This window comes from Rousettus aegyptiacus, unplaced genomic scaffold, assembly GCF_014176215.1.
Source record: "Rousettus aegyptiacus isolate mRouAeg1 unplaced genomic scaffold, mRouAeg1.p scaffold_m13_p_13, whole genome shotgun sequence".
Classification (NCBI taxonomy): domain Eukaryota; kingdom Metazoa; phylum Chordata; class Mammalia; order Chiroptera; family Pteropodidae; genus Rousettus; species Rousettus aegyptiacus.
In genome coordinates, this window is record NW_023416288.1 from 57608453 (window position 1) to 57629819 (window position 21367).

The 21367-nt window shown below is 36.5% G+C and overlaps 1 protein-coding gene across 1 annotated transcript in view; it reads right to left on the reverse strand.

The window, feature by feature from the left end:
- CHRM2 (cholinergic receptor muscarinic 2) overlaps positions 1–21367 on the reverse strand; it is a 506666-nt gene that overhangs the window by 415553 nt on the left and 69746 nt on the right. Inside the window, exon 6 of the transcript XR_004954036.1 lies at positions 19904–20836. The gene's annotated coding sequence lies outside the window, so the exon portion shown is untranslated. Of the gene's footprint in view, positions 20837–21367 lie in introns of the transcript that reaches the window.

Genomic DNA, 21367 nt, shown 5'->3' on the forward strand with positions numbered 1-21367 from the left:
GCATGTGACCAAATATTTTCCCCTATTCCTTACCTAAATTAACGAAACATTTCTTAGGGTAAATTATTAATCCAGAGTGCACAATGTAGCCATTTTTACTCAGCGCTGGCTTTAAAATTCTTTAAAATCAGGATTTTGAGAATTTTAGTGACATTGCAAACTTTCCACCAAATTAAATTTACATCACAATACACTGCAGCTCTTCCACTGCAGGACAAATGCAGCTTATATTAATGGGAATTAAGGTTATTCATCCAAACAGCTGAAAATTGTCCTGATTTAACTCTGAAAGACTTTGATGGGTATCCTTTTATTTAGTTATTTCTTCTAGAAATGACCCAGCATTGAAAAAATTAGACACTTTGTTTTTTTCCCTGTGCCAGCCCAAAAACTAGGTTACCGCTTCACAAATTCCAAATCAGAAATACCCATTGATTTTTTTTGTTTTGTTTTGTTTTTCTGTTTTTCTTAAGAAATGCTTCTTGCTTCCCTTCACTGTAGTTGTGTAAGTCACCGGCGCTGTGCTGGATATAGGCCACCTCTACAGCCTGCAGAACAAATGATCAGACGCAGCATCGGGTGTGCTGGGTTTGCTGTGAAGTGAGCCCCTGCTCACAGTGCCAGTTAAGAGCCTGTGATTTGTCTGTTCTGTTGTCCTGAACTGTGTCACTTGATGTTAACTTCCTAAGGCCAGTGTTCATGTCATTTCATTGTTTTCTTTCTTTTTTTTTTTTTTTTTTTTTTTTTTTTGGTCCTCAACAGAATCTCCTATTTGCTTTGTGCTTGGTTCACCAGTGGTTGATGAACAGGTCCCTCTCAGCCCTGGATCATCTCTTTGAAGTAATCTGTAACATCTCACAAAATCAGTTTTTCCTTGAAGTCCTTCATGTATTATTCTGTGACGCTGAAGTAGCCTAAAATAGTTAAACTGGTTCTCAGTCTTTTGATTTGTCTTTGAAGCAATCTTGAATAGATTTATCTGTATTTTCAATTTGAAGTTTTAAAATCCCCCATGAGCAGTCATTGGATTTTATTTATTTAGGTTTCCTATTTCAACTGTAGTAGACAAAAACTGGAGGATGGACTCTCTGATTGGCTGGGGAGGCTGAGAACGGAGCAGGAGTGTGGATGGTACCACGGAGAGGCAGTCACCAGATATGCACTTGGTCATTCACATACTCAGGACATGCACTAGTTTGGAGGCAACTTAGATGCCACTTGTGTTGACCTTGGAAGCTAGAGTTGACCTCTCAGTTGATGGAATCCTAGCAAGATAATTGATACAAGTATTCATTTCAAATCATTTTTAGGACAAAGATAAAGACAGAATATATTTCTCAAGCTGTTTCAAAACTAGCATATGAACAAAGGTATCTTTGACCAATCCCACATATACAAAGTAGTCTTGAGGTACATTAATTATGATCCCATAACCTCAGGAATCTGTTAAATGAAGTTACAGAGTTCTTGGTACACATTTTCACCCAGCAGTGTGTGTTTTGTTTGTTTGTTTGTGCAATAATTATCCTGTTCATTTGATACCAAAGAGATGGCTGGACAAAGATACTTGAGACAACATCCTAAGAGTTATTTGCCAACTGTGTGCAAAGGCTTATAGTCAAGAAATTAAATTCCTTTGACAAAAGCAAAAATAAAAATGCTCAAAGCTAATATTCACATTGAAAATTCATATCTAAATCCTGCAAGGTTGGCTAAGTTCTAATTTTATCCTCTTCTACTACCTACACTACTCTTTAAAGTGGCGTAGGGGGCATTTATTATTTAGTTTATGTGCAAACTGTAATTCCAATATGAAATCAAGTGAAGCCATTTAAAAATCAAAGTTAATGTTAACAAGATGATTCTATTTCATCCCCCCAATAGAAGCTAATGAATCATTGTGAATTTATTGTGGTAGGAAGACAGTGGCTGCTGGCAATTATACTGATGAGCAGAAATTCTCACAAGTGGGTACTTTAAAGCAATTATTTTCCATTTGGTTCTAAAAAAGCCTCTGAGTACAACTAAGCTTTGATTACCTGGCATCTGAAAATATACATTCTCAGAGGGGTATTTGCAATGATTATTTTAGTGGAAAGAAAGTAAACAGCTACTGTTTGTGAAAGCTCAGTTGTGAGCCTCTTTAAAGTTTAAAATATGAATTGTGCAAAAGATTAAGTCCCGACTTAATGGACTAGCACATTATTACGTTCCCAACTGGAAAAAGTCAAGAACTTATTGTATTCCTGAGGCTCAAAAGGCTGTTTGAACTACATTCTTTTAAGAACAAACTTCTTCAAACTCAAAAGCCAATGTCATTTTTGTTAATAGCCCCTTCAGCCCCAAGCCTAAATTATCCCTCCACTTTTTCTCCTGGGCTCCAGGTTTATGAAGAGTGCTGTATCAAAGAATGACAGATAGCACAGAGCTTGCCGGGTGCAAACACTAATTCCGTCAGGAGAGGAGAACCAGAGGTCACCCGACGAGGAAGTCAGGTGGACAAGAGGTTTATTTTTCAAGTACAGAAAGGTTGGGGTTCTTATAAAGTGGGTGCTGTGCCCCTTTCTAATTAAAGTATACTGGTGCACAGTGGAAGTCAAAAGGCCACATTTAAAAAGGAGCGAGGAATGTGGACCAACCCAGGTTAGAGATTACAAAATGCAAGAGTTCAAATCTTCAAACTCAGTTCATAAGTCCAGGTCTGGAGATGGTGGGCATATATACAGATGATGTAATCGACTTTTTCACTAGTCTTGGGTATAATTTGTTTCCAAAATGCAGGAAACATTAAAGAAAATGCAGTTGATATGCTCTGAAAGCTGAGATGATGAAAAGGGGAGGTGTACTGAACTCTGTAACCTAAAGTTACCAAAATCACAACCGTCATTTTCATAATCATTTATGCTTCTTAGGCCCATTACAGTTCAACAGGCTGCCAGCGAAACTGTGTGGACTGTGATGTTGGCCCTACAAAAAGTGTCACTTGCCCAAGTTCTCACAGCTAACGAATTGTGGAGCTTGGACAAGCAGCCAATCATCTGGGTTTTGTTCTCAAGATTAAAATAATAAATGTTCATTTTGGATAAAGTAGAAGGTAGAAGAAATAATCAAATTATTTTAAAATCATAACCCCAATTCCTAGAGGAATTATTAAATGTCATCATAATTTCTTGATTTCTTGACATATTGCTTTGCATACTTCATACCATTTTGGGTTCTGCTTTAAATTTTTGTGATAAGTATATTCCATATCCTTAAAAACTACATGTGAATATCATATTTTATGACTGCACATTCTTTCAAATATACTATTTCTTACTTTGCAGTTGCTTAGTTGAGCACTGAGAAAGTCTTAACTTTTTTTTCACTATTACAAATTTTCTTACAAAAACATCAGGAATTAAGTTTTTGGCCCTAAGATATAGACATCTCTAAAACTCTTTACTCGTGTTCCCAGTTACCTTCTTGAAAGGCTGAAACAACGTGTGCTTTCAGCACTGCCTGGAGTGCCCACTTCACGACAGTTGCCAACACTGGGTATTCCCTTTGAAAACATCTTTGTATATTTAATTAATACAATTTATGTCTCCTTTTTATTTGTAAGCTTTGATTATGAAATAAGCCAACTACTTTTTTAGTGTTTACTGGTTATTTGCATTGTTTCTTCAATGAAATAGGTATGCATGATCTTTGTTCATTTATTTATTGATGTCTCAGGGTTTTTCTTGTTGATTTTTAGTACCGTATCTGTTGTGCTTAGTGCTGGAACCCTAGCCCTGTACAGGACCAAATAAAAATTAATTGAATTACTTCGTTATAAATCGATATTATTAAGTATTTTCATATTTTTGTAATGTTTTCACCATATTTTAATTTAATGTGCACAGTTTAAATTCCCAAAAGCAATTGAATCTCCTTATTTTCTTTTGCAAATTCTTCTGTTTGGTTTAAGTATAGAAGGTCCTATCCAATGTAGAGCTCGGATAAACAAACTCTCAGTTTCCTTCTAGGCATTTTATAGCTTAATATTTATAAGTAAATAACAATCTGGAATTTATTTTAATATGGAATAAGAGTTGAAGACAATATTTTGTTTAAAAGTAAACGACCTAAATAATCCTGCCCTTCCTCAAAGATTTTTTTAAATAGAACATTTTCATATATTTTATTCATATACGTACTAAAATATCTTTTTGGTATTTTTCTGTTCTTTTTTTATCATCTTTCTGAAGAGGTCTATGATTGAATCACATTGAGTACTATGTTATACAGCTTTATACTGATCTAATATTGTGCAGCAATTTAACTCGTTATTTTTTTCACATTAAAATATATATATTCTTACGTATTTTACCACATCATTTTTTAAACATATTTTTAAATTAAGTTTAAAATTTTAGTAGAGGAGTAATGCACTTTTTTTTTAAAGATGAAAGAAGAAGTGCACGCAATTAGCCCCAAGTCGCCCTTCCCACCCCTAGTCCTGCTCCCCACAAGAAACTAGGTTTCATTCTTGTGACAGTTTTTGTTTTTTCACTCATCTGGAATTACCTCCAAGACTCTAAATAATACACTTGTGCTAATATATTTTAAAATTTATCTATTTTGAACATCACCTACTTCCAATAAGGATTCAACTACACAGCCCTCTCCCTTCTGCTAGTCAAACCACTATTACGATTCATCTTTATTACCTTTGTAACTTCAAATCATATATTTTAATACTTAATTCTCATTCAAACAGCTAGAGATTTGCTCTGGATTTCTTACTTTCCACAGTAAAGGGTTTAGTGTCCCTTTTTCATCACCTAACTTCTAGCCCATCACATCCCAGCTCCTTTCACCTGCACATTTATGTTATATTGCCTAATGTGATAAAATTTTATGTTTTTTCTGCAGCCATGGTCGCAGAGACTTTCACTAACTTAAGAGTGTGATTCCAGAAGACTCTGAAACCATGACTGTTCCGACAGTTCTTCCCCTCCCCCAGATAAAAGTCAAGTGGAATGTATTACTCTAAAGCTTTCACTCACTAAGAGAGGGACCTCAACAAGGCCCCTTAGATAGCTAATATATGTGCCTCATATTTAGGGAGACCTAGTAGAATAGTGTCTGACTTCTACCTAGAAATTCTACAGATGGGGAGAGAGGGTTGCTGGCTGCTTTGATGAAGGAACAAGTGAAAACTGGCTCTGCTGGGAAGGGTCAGCATTCTCAGAGTTTGCTGAGACATGAGTATATCCTGTGGCAAAGACAAAGAGGAAGTGAGAGACTGAAGGAGAGAGAGAAAAAGAATCAAGTATTGTTTGACGCAAAGGGTTTAACGAAGAATCAAGTGGCTAAGAGAAATAGAGATGCATTCGCCATTCTTCAGAGAACTTCAGCTGAGTGATCCCTAGTAAAGGGGATAATCTCTGAATAACCCATAAAAAAGCATGCCTCAAGAGGAAAAGTGAGCTTTCATCACCTGCCAAGTCTAGAAAGCAAGAAATCTAGATCACAACCTCAGCCCCATTCCTCTTCTCCTTCCCATTGTCTGATCTTTGAGGAAGAAACCAGTCATAAAAAGAGAAAAATCATATTATGAGAAGAGAAAAAAACCTTAGTATGAAAAAAAAAATTTTTGATTGCTGCATGAGATAGTATCTTTAAATACTTTAAATGTCTTGTGATTTATAGCGATACAAAAACTCCAAATTCCATAACAGTAACCACAACCTACCAGACTTTTCATCCAGGAAGAGGAAGAACTAACTCTAAAGAGAAGTTTCAATGGAAAGGAAAAAAAACAATCAATTTATGATTGTATTCTATAAGTTGTTAGTTCACAACCAAGAAATAGTTGTTTAAGGGTTAAAACACAGAAGAGAGGTTAGAATAAATGACTTTTCAAGCCAATTAGCCAATTTTAACCCTTCAGTTCTACTCCTCACTTTTAAATTTATCCTTTATTGGTATCTACATTATTGTAAGAGCATAGATAGAACTGTATATAAGAAATAAATGTAATTTTGAAAGACCACATGTAAATATATTTTAATTGAATCATAATTTCTTCCTTGATTTCTGTTAAAATTACCTTAGCTTCATGTATAATATTTTTCAGATGACCAAAGATTCCAACTTTTTATATCCTTTGAAATATTTTTTTAATATCAAAAAACAATACTGGAAATTTATTAGAGAAGTCAATTTTTTTAATTCTCACTGAGTTTGCATTTGACACAAATATCTAGCCCTATTTCTTTCTTTCATAATCTATTATAAAAGAATCCTATATAAAGATTTTTAAATCTAGATATAATTGTCCATGTCCATTATTTCCCTCAATCAATAAAGTCTACAGGAAAGTACATTATATGGTGTGACCACAAGCTGCTAAATATGACTAGTGAATAAATGATCATTTGTGGGCTGGAGTCACAGTAGCAGTAAAATAACAATCGAAAGTCCCATTTTCCTTTTGTGTTTCTTGTGTTTATAAAATCATTATTATCCCCTGACCCTCTGAACAGCCTTTTCTATCCTACCCTTAACAGTTTGCTTACACTTTCTGCTTTGCAAAAAGAATTTAAGGAATCTTAAAACAAAATGCATATATACAACAACGTTCTGGAAGAAAATAACATATCAAAGATATAAGGAGGAGTAAGAAAGCAAAAATGCTAAGCCTGAGGTGTGATATAATTATTCTGATTGCCTATTCAATTTTTCTCTGAGTTTCCTCAGAGACAAAAAATAAAACAACATGTTGCAATATGTTGAATGCGTCTAGTTATTTGTTTGACAAAAGCAAACCAATTTTAAGAGAAAAAAAAAATGAGACAGAAACAGAAAGTCAGAGAAAAAGATATAGACAAGTGGGCATATGCATTTCTTCCCTGGTTATAAATTCTAAATGAACTTTTCAAATGTGACTGTATATAAGAATAATAAGCAATGTATCTTTGACCAAAATTACCTACCAAATACAGACAAAACTGAAGATATAACATTTAAATTTAATACAGTAAAGGTGGTTGTTCAGGGGATAAGTTAATATGAAAGAGTTACATAATTTTCCAGTGTTCTGCTCTGATTCAAGAATAGATTACCTGGAAGAGTGAGTAGATACCATGATTCTTAGACTATTTTACTTATAAGGCACTGATATCAATAGGATTTGAAGCAGGAGTTGGTTGACAGACAATCTGAAGTCAAGCACTCCAGCAAGAGTCGAGGTGGGCAGCGATACTGATTATAAGAGAGCCATATGTTCAATACCACATACGGTACTAGGAGATGCTAATGCAACTAGATCATGAATCATGTCTTGAGACGCCTGGGTAGGAAATGTCGCCATATACATAAATGGAAATTCTACCATCTTCTATGTGTCTCCGAAAATATACTGATTTCTTTCTAAGCCTTAAGTCAATACACTTGCATTGGTCTGACAACAAGGGCATACGTTTCCAAAACTGTCTTGTGAAAAGGCTTATAACTTGAAGTCCCTCAAAATGAAAACTCTTCTTTCTAGAAGCACGTTTATATCTATTCAAACTCTGGAAGCATAAGTATAAATTATAAATATTTTTCAAGTGTGTTGTTCATTCTCTAAGTTAAAAAAAAAACTCTTTAGCTCCTTGGTATTTCAGTATTTCAAAGCTTTGAAAGTCAACCCCCCAATGTAACCTGCTTTATTAAAGAAAAAAAAAAAGTTAATTTGTTAAAGTGTTGTGATCATGCTAATGTATTTTAAAAATCAATTAAACTTAATCTAAACATCTCAAGGGAGAAGAAGGTTTACTCCTTTTTCATCTAAAACCACAGGCACTAAGCGCTTAGTAAATGCATTTTCATGCTGTGCTGGGAATATGTAAAGTCCAGGCAAACCGCTGAAATGTCATCCAGCAAAGTGCAAAGGCAGCATATAGTTTGGAGGAACTAATGCTTGAAAGTCTAATACATCCAGATTAATGGTGACCCATAATTCTATGCAATGATGTTATTATGACAAGAAAAGATTTTATCCAGAATCCTCATAGAATAACATGGAAAATTTGATTGAAGAGATTTTTGGCTACAAATGAAATGTGTAACCTATTAGGACTCTCTTAAAATAATTCATCAAAGTCCAGAAAAGTGTTTTACACTAAACTCTGAAAGGAGGTCATGATCATGTTTTGACAGCTGAATAAGAATTGGATAAGACCAAATTGTTTAGTAGCTCTAATACACCCTCAGCTGTCTAAATAGTCCCAATAAGGACAGAAAAGTAAAAATGAAAGCTCACCACCAGGGTCATCCTAACGAATGAAGACAATGGAACCAATTAAATCTGTTAAGCATTTAATTCTAATAAAGCCAAAATCTCCCCAAAATTAAAAAATCATGTCCCTCTAATAAATCTCTTCTCTGACAATCTTTGCTTGTATATAACCTGACTTAAATATCTGAGCCACCTTTAACAAATCTCTCTTCCACTTAACAAATTCCCAAGCAGATGCCTAATCCTTATTCGATGCACTGTATCATATACTAAGGAAGAATCAAAATTCATTATAAAACACATTTGTACACTGAATAGCAACCTGGGTAAATAGCAGCAAACATCAGAAATGCCAACACACAGAACAAATGCATAAGCATGTGGACAAAATTAACAGTCTGAAATTAAATATACAAAAAAAAATAGTTGTTATAATCTAGGATTACAGATTATCTTTTTATATTTTCAAAAAGTCTATAATGCAATGAGAATGTATTGATTTTGTAATAAAAGTGAATATCTTAAAGATTACAATATAGTTGGTGAAAGGAAAACAAAAGCATCCAAATAAGAAAAAAATTCAAAAGCAGCATATCAACGTGAAAAATAATATGCTATAAAATAAATTCACGACTATTAAATACGAAACAACCAAAAGGCTGAAGTTCAGGGTGAAGGAAATGGACTCCAGGAAACAAAGTTATCCTGCAGAAGAGCATGATAAATTTATGAGGATGCCAGAAAAGCCAGAGCAGATGTAATATGGGTTTGTAAGAATGCTGAATCTGCAAGAGACAAGACAATTGCCTACACCCTGCAAGAGTATGTGGGAAAAAATGATATTTTTTCAAAAGCAGTTGGGTGGCAGGAAAAGCTTTGTGCTAGGAATTAAATGACCTAGATTTTTTTTGCTGGTCCTGTAGCTTTCTCGACTTTGGGTAATGCACATGAATTGCCGGAGTCTCAATTTCTACATGTGAAAAATAATAACAATAATTATACAGAGACTTCCCCCTTCCTTTTTCATTACAAGGGTCAAATGATTTATGATGTTTCTGAATATGAAAATGTAAGGTGCTGTTTGTGTGAAAAGGGTTTTTTTTATGAAGAACATGTTAATATGCACTGTCAGAACCTCCCCATGGCCTGGTCCAGATTCTCCACACATTTTCCTCATTTAAATGAACCTGATTCACACCTATGGCTCCAACCACCATCTATATCCTGATGACTTTCAAAGAAGTATTTCCCTTTCAGATCTGACTACTTATATTTCCACATAATAATCCAAGTGCACTTAAAATCGATATAACCAAAACTGAATTTACTATTCTTCCTCTAAAATCTGTTCTGTACCTGGTATGATCTGAGGAAAATGCGAGGTCGACGTGATCCTTGTGTTGGGTTAGGTTCTACAGAAGCAGACTCTGAGATGAAAGGGAGATGCAGGCCCAGAGCAAGGACATGCTCCCAGGAGAAAGCTCTAAGAGAACGAGGGAAAGAGGAATGGGCCAAAGTGGCAGCCAGTCAGCAAAAGTTCTCGCCTCAGCCTGATCCCGCCAGGGAGCTCTGCAGTGAATATCACATCCCTCAGACTGTGCCATCTCAAGGCAAGGGAGCAGAGCTTTCATATTCCTGTGCAGTCAGGCTCTGGCTAAAAGCCATCTTGGGACTGGAATGGGGAACATAAATTGCCAGGCACTTGCAGCTCTCTGCAATATGTGCTCAAAGGCCCCCAGGAGCTATGGAGCTGTCCTCCACGGAAGCAACGAGCACCGAGTCCTGGGAAGGGGACAGAGTGCTGAGGGGGTGGGAGCGCAGCGGGCACTGTCCACACCTCTGAGACCCCCGGCCCCGAGCGCATTAGTCACCCTGGAGTCCTCACTCTCATGCATCCTCTGCATCGTACCAGCCGCTGAGTCCTATGGCCAGCTCCTCTCAAACTGATCCTGACTTCTACCTTGCTGTACTGGGAGCCCTCGCCACTTTCAGCATGAGCTGCTAGAACAGCCCCTGACCTGATGGCTATGCCTCTCCTCAAAGCCTCCGCTGAACTAAACCGCCGAACTAGTCACCAAAGGACTGGCAGACTGGTATTCAAACCACATAAAATAGTAAATTATTTTTGTCACTCTTCTATTTAAAATCTCTAAAAGGCTCCCCACAATTTTTAAGATGAAATTATAACTTCTTAGCTTTTGTACACACAGCCAGTCATGCTTTGGCCTCTAACTATCTCGTCAGCTTAGAAGTTCTCAAACCTTTTGGTCTCAGAAAGAATTCCATTCTAAAACATTATGGCAGACTCCAAACAGCTTTTGAGTATGTGGCTTATAACTACTAATATTTACTATATTCAAAATTAAAACAGGTATTTAATTTCATGTTACATGTTGAGCTGGAGGCCACCATTGGCACAAACCCCACCAACACTCTGCTCACAAGATACAAGGTCCACCTCCACTAGAACTGGGCTCCTCAATCCCCATGGGTGTAGAATTATGTGTCCCTCTTTCCCCCTCCCTCTTTCTGGAGCAGGAACATGTACAGCTCTGGGAACCTAACTTATTTCCAAAAGCAGACAAGCTTATGTCAAGGCCTCTCACACCAATGATAACTGCATAGTCCCCTTCCAACTCATAACCCCTGAATCAATGCATTTCATTCTTTGGCTTAATTTTGCCTCCGCTCCTAGTCAAATTGCTTCCTCATCTCTTCTTAGATGTCATCCCTAATCCCCTCTGTGCTTGGTCTGGCTTATATTAGCATGCCCCCTGCCATCTCTTCCTTAGAGGCTCTATCAGAAAGAACACAGGCACTTAAAGCTTCATTTGAAATCTGGTTCTCCCATTTAAAACAAAATAGGAGAAATTTCTTAAACTAAGTTATATATTTTTCATAAAAATGTAAAAATTATAAATCTCATAAATTGTGAAACTAGATATTATATAAATAACAGCTATCACAATACGTGACACCTCATAAGTTATGCTTATTTGTCCATTCTTTACTTGCCCTATTTTGTTTGTTTTTGTAATTTCTTTGATTTTCGAATGGGGCTACAGAGTCAGTAGAAAATACTATTAGACACTTGTACCTATACCATAAATGCCGAATAATAATTGTCTTTCAGAAATATCTGATGGTGCATTTGGAAGAACACAAATAAAATAAAAGGAGTGGCGTTGCTAAATCACAGGCAGTCATACGCCTTCCATCCTTTATTATATATTTCCACCTTCTCTTTCTTCCCCTTGTAAGATCAGCTACATTTCAAACTAGACCATCAATTATTCTTTGAGGGTAAGACTCTGTTTCAAGGAAACAGCAGAGTTGCACTTTCAGACAGCGAGGAAGAGAGAAGTCATATTTACTATTTTGTTGTTGCCTTTTTTTCCTCTCAAGCTAAGAAAAATGCTCAAGGTACTACAAGGAGTATGCCATGCCCCCAACGCAATCTTTCCATTGCTCTCCCATAGGCTCAATCTGGCCTTTGTGAATCATTTACAATTGGTCATCTTTCTTACACCTCAACCTTTAAGGGCTATAAAACCATGCTGTCTGCCCTTTTCCAACTCTCATTTTCTCTCCCTCATTCCATCTTCTCTCCCTCATTTCATCTTCTGCAGAAAGAGCTACCTATCCACTCCCAAGTGATTAAACTTCTAACATATACAGGGAGTAACACTACACATGTCCTCGTGTATTTCTGTATCTGAGAATGAGGATATATATCCTAAAAAGTGATTCAGCTTTCTAAATCTTTCTATCAGTAATAGACATGGAGGTAGACTGTTTTCCTTGATTACATTTTAAACTGCCCTCTTTCTCATTACCAACTCCTTTTTCAAGTGCTGATGTCCCCAAACACTATTTGAATTTCAAGATCTTAAGAGAGAGGAAACACAACACTTTTCCAATGTAGAGCACACAGATCCCTTCTTGTGTCTCCAGAAGGAAATCACAGGGAATGATCTTTGCACGCAATTTTTACCAAATAACTTAATGGTATCAACAATTTAGCTTTTAGAATCAAAAGAAATGAACAAACTAAATGAAAACAGACTCACAGATACAGAGAAAAACTGGTGACTGCCAAAGAAGGCGAGGGCTGGGGGGCTGGGAGGCTGGGAGAAAAAGGTGAAGGGATGAAGAAGTACAAATTGGTAGTTACGAAATAGTCATGAAGATTGAGAGCATAGCATAGGGTATAAAAGAAAAAAAAAGAAATGAAAGCATTTTGTTCATCACTTCCTTATTCTGAAGTACTGCAGGTCCTCGAATAACATCATTTTGTTCAATGTCATTTCACTTAAAAGTTGCGGAACCTATCGACGACATTAAGTAAGGACTTACTGTACTTTTAGTGACCAGGGCAGGCAAAGCTACTTACCGTCCACCTCTAGAGTACCACCCGCACTTGAATAATTATGTGGGAGTGTGGGCAAGTTCAAAGACCCTGTCTAGAAATGATTCTAACAAGGAGGAAAAAGGGAATAAGTCTGTGACCCTAATCTGCAGTTTCTGTAGGTCTAGAGAATGGAATGTTCTGAATCAAAGAGGACACCTGAAAATTCATTCAAGAACAGACAGAAATCCTGCCTCATGGGTCTGGAATAAGCCTGATCCTCTCGTCTCCCTCATCTGGCAACAGAAGAGCTTGCTTGAACCCAGACAATCTCTTTCAGCTTCAAATTATAGCCTGAAAGCTGGAGAAACCAGAGCAAATGGTTGACTTCATGCATCGCTGAGGGTCCTGTAGTCCTCTCACCTGTTTGGTAATGCCATAAAGCAAATGCGACTGACCCTACTTCACCTGCAGACTCCTTTACAATAGGTTATGTTGCTGTGTGGGACAATGCATCACCGCATGGACAAAACGCAACGTGGCAGATGCAAGAGGGAACCAGGTCATCAAACATTTTCTGTAAACTGTCAGATAAAAAGTGGTTTAGGCTTTTCGGGGCACACTCTCCTTTGCATATTTTTCTACATTTGCCTGTTTACCACTCTCTGAAAATGTAAAAACCATTCTTAACTAATGGGAAGTATAAAAACAGACCACAGGCCACGGTTTGCCAACCCTAGTCTGACACTAGTCAAAACGCAAAGATTAACAGGTTGGATGGAGCATATAAGACCCAATATATCATGTCAATAAGAAATCCACTTTAAATATAATGATATAGATAGGTTCAAAACGAGATGATTTTAAAAGATATGCCATGTAAATAAATACAAAGAAAAAAAAAGCTGGAAGGTCTAACGTAAGAAATGAAAAACTAGACTTAAAAACAATAAAGACACCCAGAGTTAAAAATGGATATTAGAAAATAATCAAAGGATCAATTCACTAAGAATGGGTAACAATTTTAAATGTGAATGACCCTAACAAGAGAGCATTCAAATGCATGAAGCAAAAATCGGTAGAACCAAAAGGAGAAAATGATAAATCTAAGATTATAGAACAAGTTAAAAGAAAATCATCAAGGATGAAGACACAAACTATAGCAAAAACAACTTGACATAATTGACACTTAGAGGTGATTCTCCCATCGCCCAAAAACCAGAACATACTCTTCTCAAGTGCACATGAAATATTCACCAAAACAGACCATGTCTTTTAAATTAAACAAATTTAAAAGAACTGAAATCAAACAAAGTATATTCTCTGATCAGAATGGAATTAACCTAGAAATTAATCACAGAAAGATATCAGGAAAGTCTCCAAATATTTGGAAATGAAACATCACACTTTTAAATAATTCATGGGTCAAACAGTAATTCTTGAGAGAAGTGTGTCTGTCTGCTCAGGCCACTATGACAAAATGCCACAGACCGGATGGCTTAAACCGCAGACATTTATTTCTCACAGTTCTAGATGCAGAGACGTCCAGCAGCTCACAGTAAAGCCCTCGTCCTGGCCTGCGAGTGGCTCCCTCCTTGCTGTGTCCTCAACATGCTGGAGAGCGAGAGAGAGCTGACCTCAGTCTCTCTTCTTCTGCTGTAAGGACACTGATCCCATCTTCGAGGCCCCACCCTCATGACCTCATCTAATCCTAATTGCCACCCAAGGTCCCAGCCTCCAAATACCTCCACATTGGGGTTAGGGTTTCAATATATGAATTTGGAGGAGCTATAAATATTCAGTCCATAAGAGGAAGTTAAAAAAATCTTTAGAACTGAATAAAAATGGAATTATATCAAAATTTCTGGAAGCTAAAACATTTGGAAGACTATTTTTAACATTATATGTATATATTAGTGAAGAAGAAATTTCCAAAATCAATAAAAGAAGATTCTACATTAAGAAACTAGAAAAAAAAAAAATCAAACCAACGCAACCAGAAGAAATTTAAAGATAAGAAATACAAGAAACTGAAGAGAAAGAGAAAAACAATAGAGAAAACAAAACAAAAAACAGATGAATAAAGCTGATAAATCTCAAATCAGACAGATCATGCAAATGTAAATTCATCCCATTTTCTGACTTAAGGGAGGGATGGTTAGGCCTTAAACTTTGTGACCTTAGATCTTTGGACTTTATGTCTCTAACTCTCTATCTCCATCTAATGTCAGAGTATAGACAATACAGAAAATTCCTTTTAAAAGGGGAAATTTCACCTTCAGAATAATCTAATGTCAACATAGCTTTATGGCTGTTTGTGATACACATGCAACAGAGTCTTCCAGAACTTTCTTTTTAAGACAAAGAGCTGGATCACAAATTAACCACAAGCATGTGAAAGGTGACCTGTTGATAAGCCACATCATAATCTGGTTGGTGTCTACACTGGAGCTTTCTCCAGCTTCTGACTCTTTCTGGCCTCCTTCTAAAACCTATAGCTTTACTTTCTAATACCTGATCTCATTAACTGCACTACAATAAGGTCAACCTGAAAAACAAACACTATTTGACCAAGACTCCTTTACTTTAAAAGAAGCTTTACAAATTTCACCCATACGTTTTTAAACTTGTCCTGTCTACAGCTAACCAAATCCATGACTTTGCTACCTGATGTAACATCTTCAGTCATTAAGCAGCTATGTAGAACTATGCCTTCAAGAAATTTGCAATTAAATGAGAGGGACCCAAAATACATGAGAGATCAAGCAATCTAGGGCTCTAAGTAATGCTAAGGTTCTTGTGGTACCAGCCATGACTACAGAATTTTAGAGAAAGGGGAGATCAGTGGGAATTAGAATGGCCTTCATGTGTATGGGAAAGAGGTTCAGAGAAGTGAAAAACATAAGGAATGTTGTCTTTGGGGAAAATAAATGAGGCAGGAGTGAGCGTAATGCTTGTTCGACCGAGGCAGCCCACCAAGAGTTTTACCTGAGTGGCTGCAGTGGAAAGAGAAAGTAAAAGATAGAATATTTTCACAGATAGAACTGACTGTACTTAGTGAGTGGGGACAAGAGATAAAGAAGCATCTGAGTTTCTGGGAGCTTATGATGACATAAATTAAGACAGCAGCAAAAGAGAGACAGAAAACAGAGGAACAAGTTCTGGAAGAGACGATAATAGATGAAATCCTTGGTCACATTAAATATGAAATGACAGCAATACTTCTGAATGGTAAGGTGTACACAAGAGATTAGAGGGCAGAACAGGACCAAAAACACAAATTTCTGAACTGTCCAAATACACGTTAAAGTCACACACATACAAAATTGATGTTTTGAGGAAAAGCGTAGTGAGAGAAGTAGGCTAAGAATCATGGCTGAGGTTCTCTGAATATCCAAGTAGGAAGAAAGAAAAAGACAAGATGCTGCGAGAAGGGGAGCAGCTGACGAACACAGAAAGAGAGGTTATGGGGGAAAAAAGCTCAAAAGGTAGAAGTTGGTCAATGGTGTCCAATGCCATGAAGAGGTAAAAGAGAATGAGAATGGAACAAAGGCAACTGACCTTGTGAATTCAAAGTTTTGGCCGGTGGTTACCAGGGCCTGCAGGGCTTGGGGCTGGGGGAGTTACTGATCAATGGGTATAGAGTTTCAGTTTTGCAAAATGAAAAGAGTTCTGGAGACGGATGGTGGTGATGGTTGCACAATGATATGAACCTCTTAACGCCACTGAACTGTACATTTCAAAATGTTCAAGATGGTGAAGTTTGTTAGGTGTATTTTGCCACAATAAAAAAAAAAAAATTGAAAGAAAAAAATGTTATGGCCACTTTGTATATATAAATCTGTATCTCATTGTATGTGGTTTGGGGGGCTACTTTGGTCATTTTAAGAGACACATTGTTTTTTTCTGCTTGTGGATAAGAAAATAATCAGTTCATTATATTAAAATCCCCATGATCAACTGCTCAGTAGTAATTCAAAATATTTTTCCCATTAGAAATAAATTTCCATTTGAAACAACTTTTCATGAAGAGTTCTTACATAAAAGGAAAAATAGCCATACATTTTTCATTAAATCCAAATAATGATACTTTTGGTCTGTAAACTTCTGGGGAATGTAGCTCATATTCATTCCAGTCTCTAAATATCACAGTTATAAGGAACCTTGAATTTCTATTCCAACTGCCTCACATTGGAGACAAAGAAACTGAAGCCCAAAGAGGTGGAATGGCATGCAGAGAATCCCCCGCTGAGCTGGCTGAAGAGCCGGCATGAGAACCGGGGTCCTCCCAGGCTCTGCTCACTCCGCCTTCTACCTGGTAACACTCTTCGAAGGCAGAGTTTTCTTCATGAACACAGCTGACCTTGAACAATGCAGGGGTTAGGGACGCCAACCTGCTGCCCAGTCTGAAGCCCACATATAACTTTGGACTCCTGAAAAACTTAACTACTATAGCCTACTGTCAACCAAAAGCCTTACCATAACATAAACAGTTGATTAACACATATTTTGTGTGTCATGTTTATTATATATTGTATTTTTTGCAATAAAGTAAGCTAGAGAAAATAAAATGTTACTAAGAAAATCATAAGGAAGAGAAAATACATTTACAATATTGAAAAAATCTGCATATAAGTGGACTCACGCAGTTCAAATCCATTTTGTTTAAAGGTCAACTGTAATTCGGTAAATTTGTGTAGGAGTCTCGTATAGGATTTACATTTGGGGAAAGAAATGTCTTGTTCCTGAAAAAGGAAACAGGCTACACTATTTCAAATTAATTGTATTCAAGTTTTACTCACTGCTATTAGCCTATCAGTCTGTAAATGACTGTAAGGCACAGGTATCAGAAGATACTCTTAAATAGAATTAATCACTTAATTAGATATTTTAACAGAATTATTACACTATGTAAGCTAATATTATTTCTCAACCCGGAAAAGTATATGTCTTATAATCAATAAATTAGTTTTGCCCAGAAACCATCTGTAAGCTTGGAGAAGAAAAGAAGTGAGAAATAAAAGAAATGAGGGTTACATTAACCATTACTCATTCTTTTGGACCTGTTGTTCTCTCACCGATCTATGTTTTGGAAATTCTAAAATTAGTGATTTATTGAAAGCTCTGTTTTCCCCTGTGTATCCACAAATTACTATATCTCTCATAAAATGAAAGGGCACTTGTGCTTTTCTTCCATCCCTTGGGTACAACCCATGATACACAAATGCCTGAGAAATGCAGCGACATTTCTCTGAGCAAGGCCCACCCAGTGCCTGAATATGGACCACACATCTTCCTCGTAACTAGATGCTTCACATCCACTTACATGGCACTACAGTAAATGAATGTTTTTTGGGGGGGGCGGGGGGGGGGGTGAAAGGAGGAGGGGATCCTGCATCCACAATGCAAACAATGGCCCTCTGAGAAGTCAGGCTTAATCTCTTAGCCAAGTCGGTCCTGGTCAGTTTTCATAGTTCACCTTAAAAGAAACACTTGCCCTCTGGCATTCTAGTGGGAAAGAGAGTGAAATTCGAATTAAGAGAGGGTACAGAGAATGCAATGCCTACTCCCCAAAGTGGATGTTTTCCATCAAGGAGAAGAGAATTTCTTTTTAGTTACACAAGAAAAAAAAAATGAGATTTATGAATCTTTCAAATATGGCAGGAAACACCAAATACTAGTTTGGACTAAGTAACAGAATTACATTTAGTGTTCATGGCATGGAAATGTGTGATTTCTCTGCATGGCATCCTCACTGTTATTGGCTGGATGCAGTAGATATTGCCTAAATCTCAGTGTTTTCTTTGTGAGATTATATAATTCTGACAGCTGGTGACAATAGGGCCAGAAAGAATTCCTCGGGCATTATCACGTGAGACTAGCGCAGAGCACTACTTCCAGGTGGAATATGCTTTGTGTTTTCCTAAGAAACATCCATTGTTACAACAGCAAAGTAAATCAGCCTATACATAGGAAGTCAACTATATTTTGATAGCCAGAGCATAATAAAAAGACTACCACCTTGGAGGAGAAAGAACTTTTTAAAATAGCTTTCAATTAAAGAATAATCAAAACTGAAAATTTCAGAATATTTTAGAAATTACTGACAATGAGGCTACAATATAGAAACATTTTTGTGAAAGAAATCAGAGGCAAATTTATAGTCATAAATGCCTTTATTGTTGAAGAAGAAAAAATAAAAACTCATAATAAGCATTTGACTCAAAAAGGTAGGACAGCAAAACACACACCCAAATATTAAAATATAGCTATAAAACCTGTGGAACAATCTGATATGTATCTATAAAATAGATTTCTCTCGAGCATTTTTTCTAATGAGATGTTTCTACATGTACTGAAACGGTTCACGTCCAAAAGGATGTTAAATGAAGAAACCAAGGTTCCATTGCTAATGTGTTATCAACCACTTATGTTTATTTTTTCTTTTTCTTTTTTGGGTAGAAAATAAATCATGTCTTTTCCTAGATTACCTCTAAATAGAAAAAAAAAAAAAAAAAACGGGGAAGTGGGAAATTCAAGGTTAAAAATGAAGAATGGAGTGAAGTATTTGAGATTTTTACAAATATGTTTATAATTGCTTCCTGGCAATTACTGTCAGTTTTGGCTCAAATAAACTATTATAAAAATTCAAAAAAAAAAAAATAGGGAATGAATGGAGGGTGAATTACAGTTTACATTTTGTACCTTTCAAGGGTTTTTTTTTTTTTTGCCACAGGAATGTATTATTTATTCAAATAAATAAATTTAATATAAAAGTGGTCAGGGTATGAATAGCTTCACCTAGCAGCTCATGTTTTATTCCCTTTGAAGACCGAAAAGTTTCTTCCTGGACATTGGCTCTCCACTTCCTCCTCTCTTCATCCCTCTCTGCCTGAAAGACAGCCTTTCTCTCCCTTTACTACCCTCCCCCCAAAGTAAGAAGGCCCCCTGGAGACCTCTCAGAGCTTTATCTCTCATAGTCGTCTAGGAGACTATTTTCTTACAGAGGAGAAAACCATTTTCTCTCATAGTCTCATTTTCCTATCTGGAAGTAATACCCTGGTTAAGCAAGCTTCTTTGCTTGTAATTTCTATTTTCTCTTTTTCCTCTGATTTCCACCCACACTCTTTATATTTAAAATCAATATCATTTACTTACATAAGAGTGTTCCACAGTGAAATGCATATCACTCAGTGTTCAGAGGTGCTTACTTTTTCCCATCAATATTGGCATCTTCCTCTTCTGAAGCTTTTAAATATTTTTTTAATATATGCTAATTTTACAAATATTTGCTAATTTTTTTAAAATATTTGCTAATTTTAGTGCCTACGAAAGTAATGCATTTAACAGTCTATGTCTATGTGAAATTATCTGGTAGGCATATATGACCCTTTAAGTTGGCTAAAGTTGAGTCTACCAAAAGTGATATTACACCTTATAAAAAGTAATGTTTTTTTCAAAGTTCTATTCACATTTTTCACTTTGCATTTTCTGCTTCAGGAGAGGTTATTTCCCTTTAGCTCTTGTCCCTTCGGAATTTCACACCGGCTTTAATTCCAACTGGAAATGGTTTAGAAGTTGACATGTTGAAACCACTGCTAGGTTTAAGAGCAGTCATCCTGAGAAATGGGTAAGCATAACCATAAACCTTCTGCTCTTGTGAAAATATAGAGGCAATCTCCCTTCCTTGCACAAATTTTGAATGAGAACTGCCTCTATGTACAAAGTTAATATGAGTTTCTGCATCCTAGAAAAAGAATCAAAAACTCTTTTATGTCTATAGCTTAAATAATTATGGCTTCCCTTTCCCATAGGGTCTTCAAATAAATCTATTCTCTACCTGGGAATTTCCTTTGCATCTCTGGATACTAGCTGAACCAGAACATTGTGTGCTTATATATGGCATTTTTCAAGAAATCCATAACATTTAGGATAATAGCAGATGAAAACCGGAGCTTGCAAAGTTAGACCCCAAAAACAAATTGAACCCACTAAGAAATAGGGAATAAATGGCACTGGAATAAAACCTATTTCAATCTGACATAACTATCTACTTCCTGGAACAGCTGAAAAGAATTCATACCTGAGCTTCCCAGTTCCAGAGCCCGAGAATAGCTCTTCTGCCTCCTTGTCATCGGCTGTCATTACTCCCAGTCAACCACCCTTGATGTTATCTTCCTTCCCAGACTATTCTTGACACCCTTCTCTCTCTCTGTTCTAGCTCATATCAGGTAAAGCTGTAACGAAAAATATTCATCGATTGTTATGTACCAGAGAACAAAGGTAAAGAAAACATTGTTTATCCTACAGGAACACATGGAATTGTGAGGGTTCAAACAAATAAGTAAATAAGAATTTAAAGAAATAGGTATAATGAAAAATTAGCACACTGTTACATAAGCATATATTTGCCCCCAAGCCTCAGTCCTATCTTTGCAACTGCATTATATCTATGCATCTATATCTCCATCTATATCTATTTGTGCTGAAATCACAAAAATGCTAACATAGTTTTCTCAAATGGAGCCAGAACTTAATAATGATTTTTGAGAGAGTGGTTGAAATGTGTTTTTCTTCGGCGTCATTCTTAATATCTTAACATAACACTGGGTAGAGAACGAGCATTTCTTTAAGTACTGAATGCATTCTGTGATATATAATTGAATTGTCGTCTTAGTTTGCTAAGGTTGCATTAACAAAGTACCACAAACTAAGTGGCCGAAACAACAGACCTTCTTAAAGTGCTGGAGGCTGAAAAGTCTAAGATC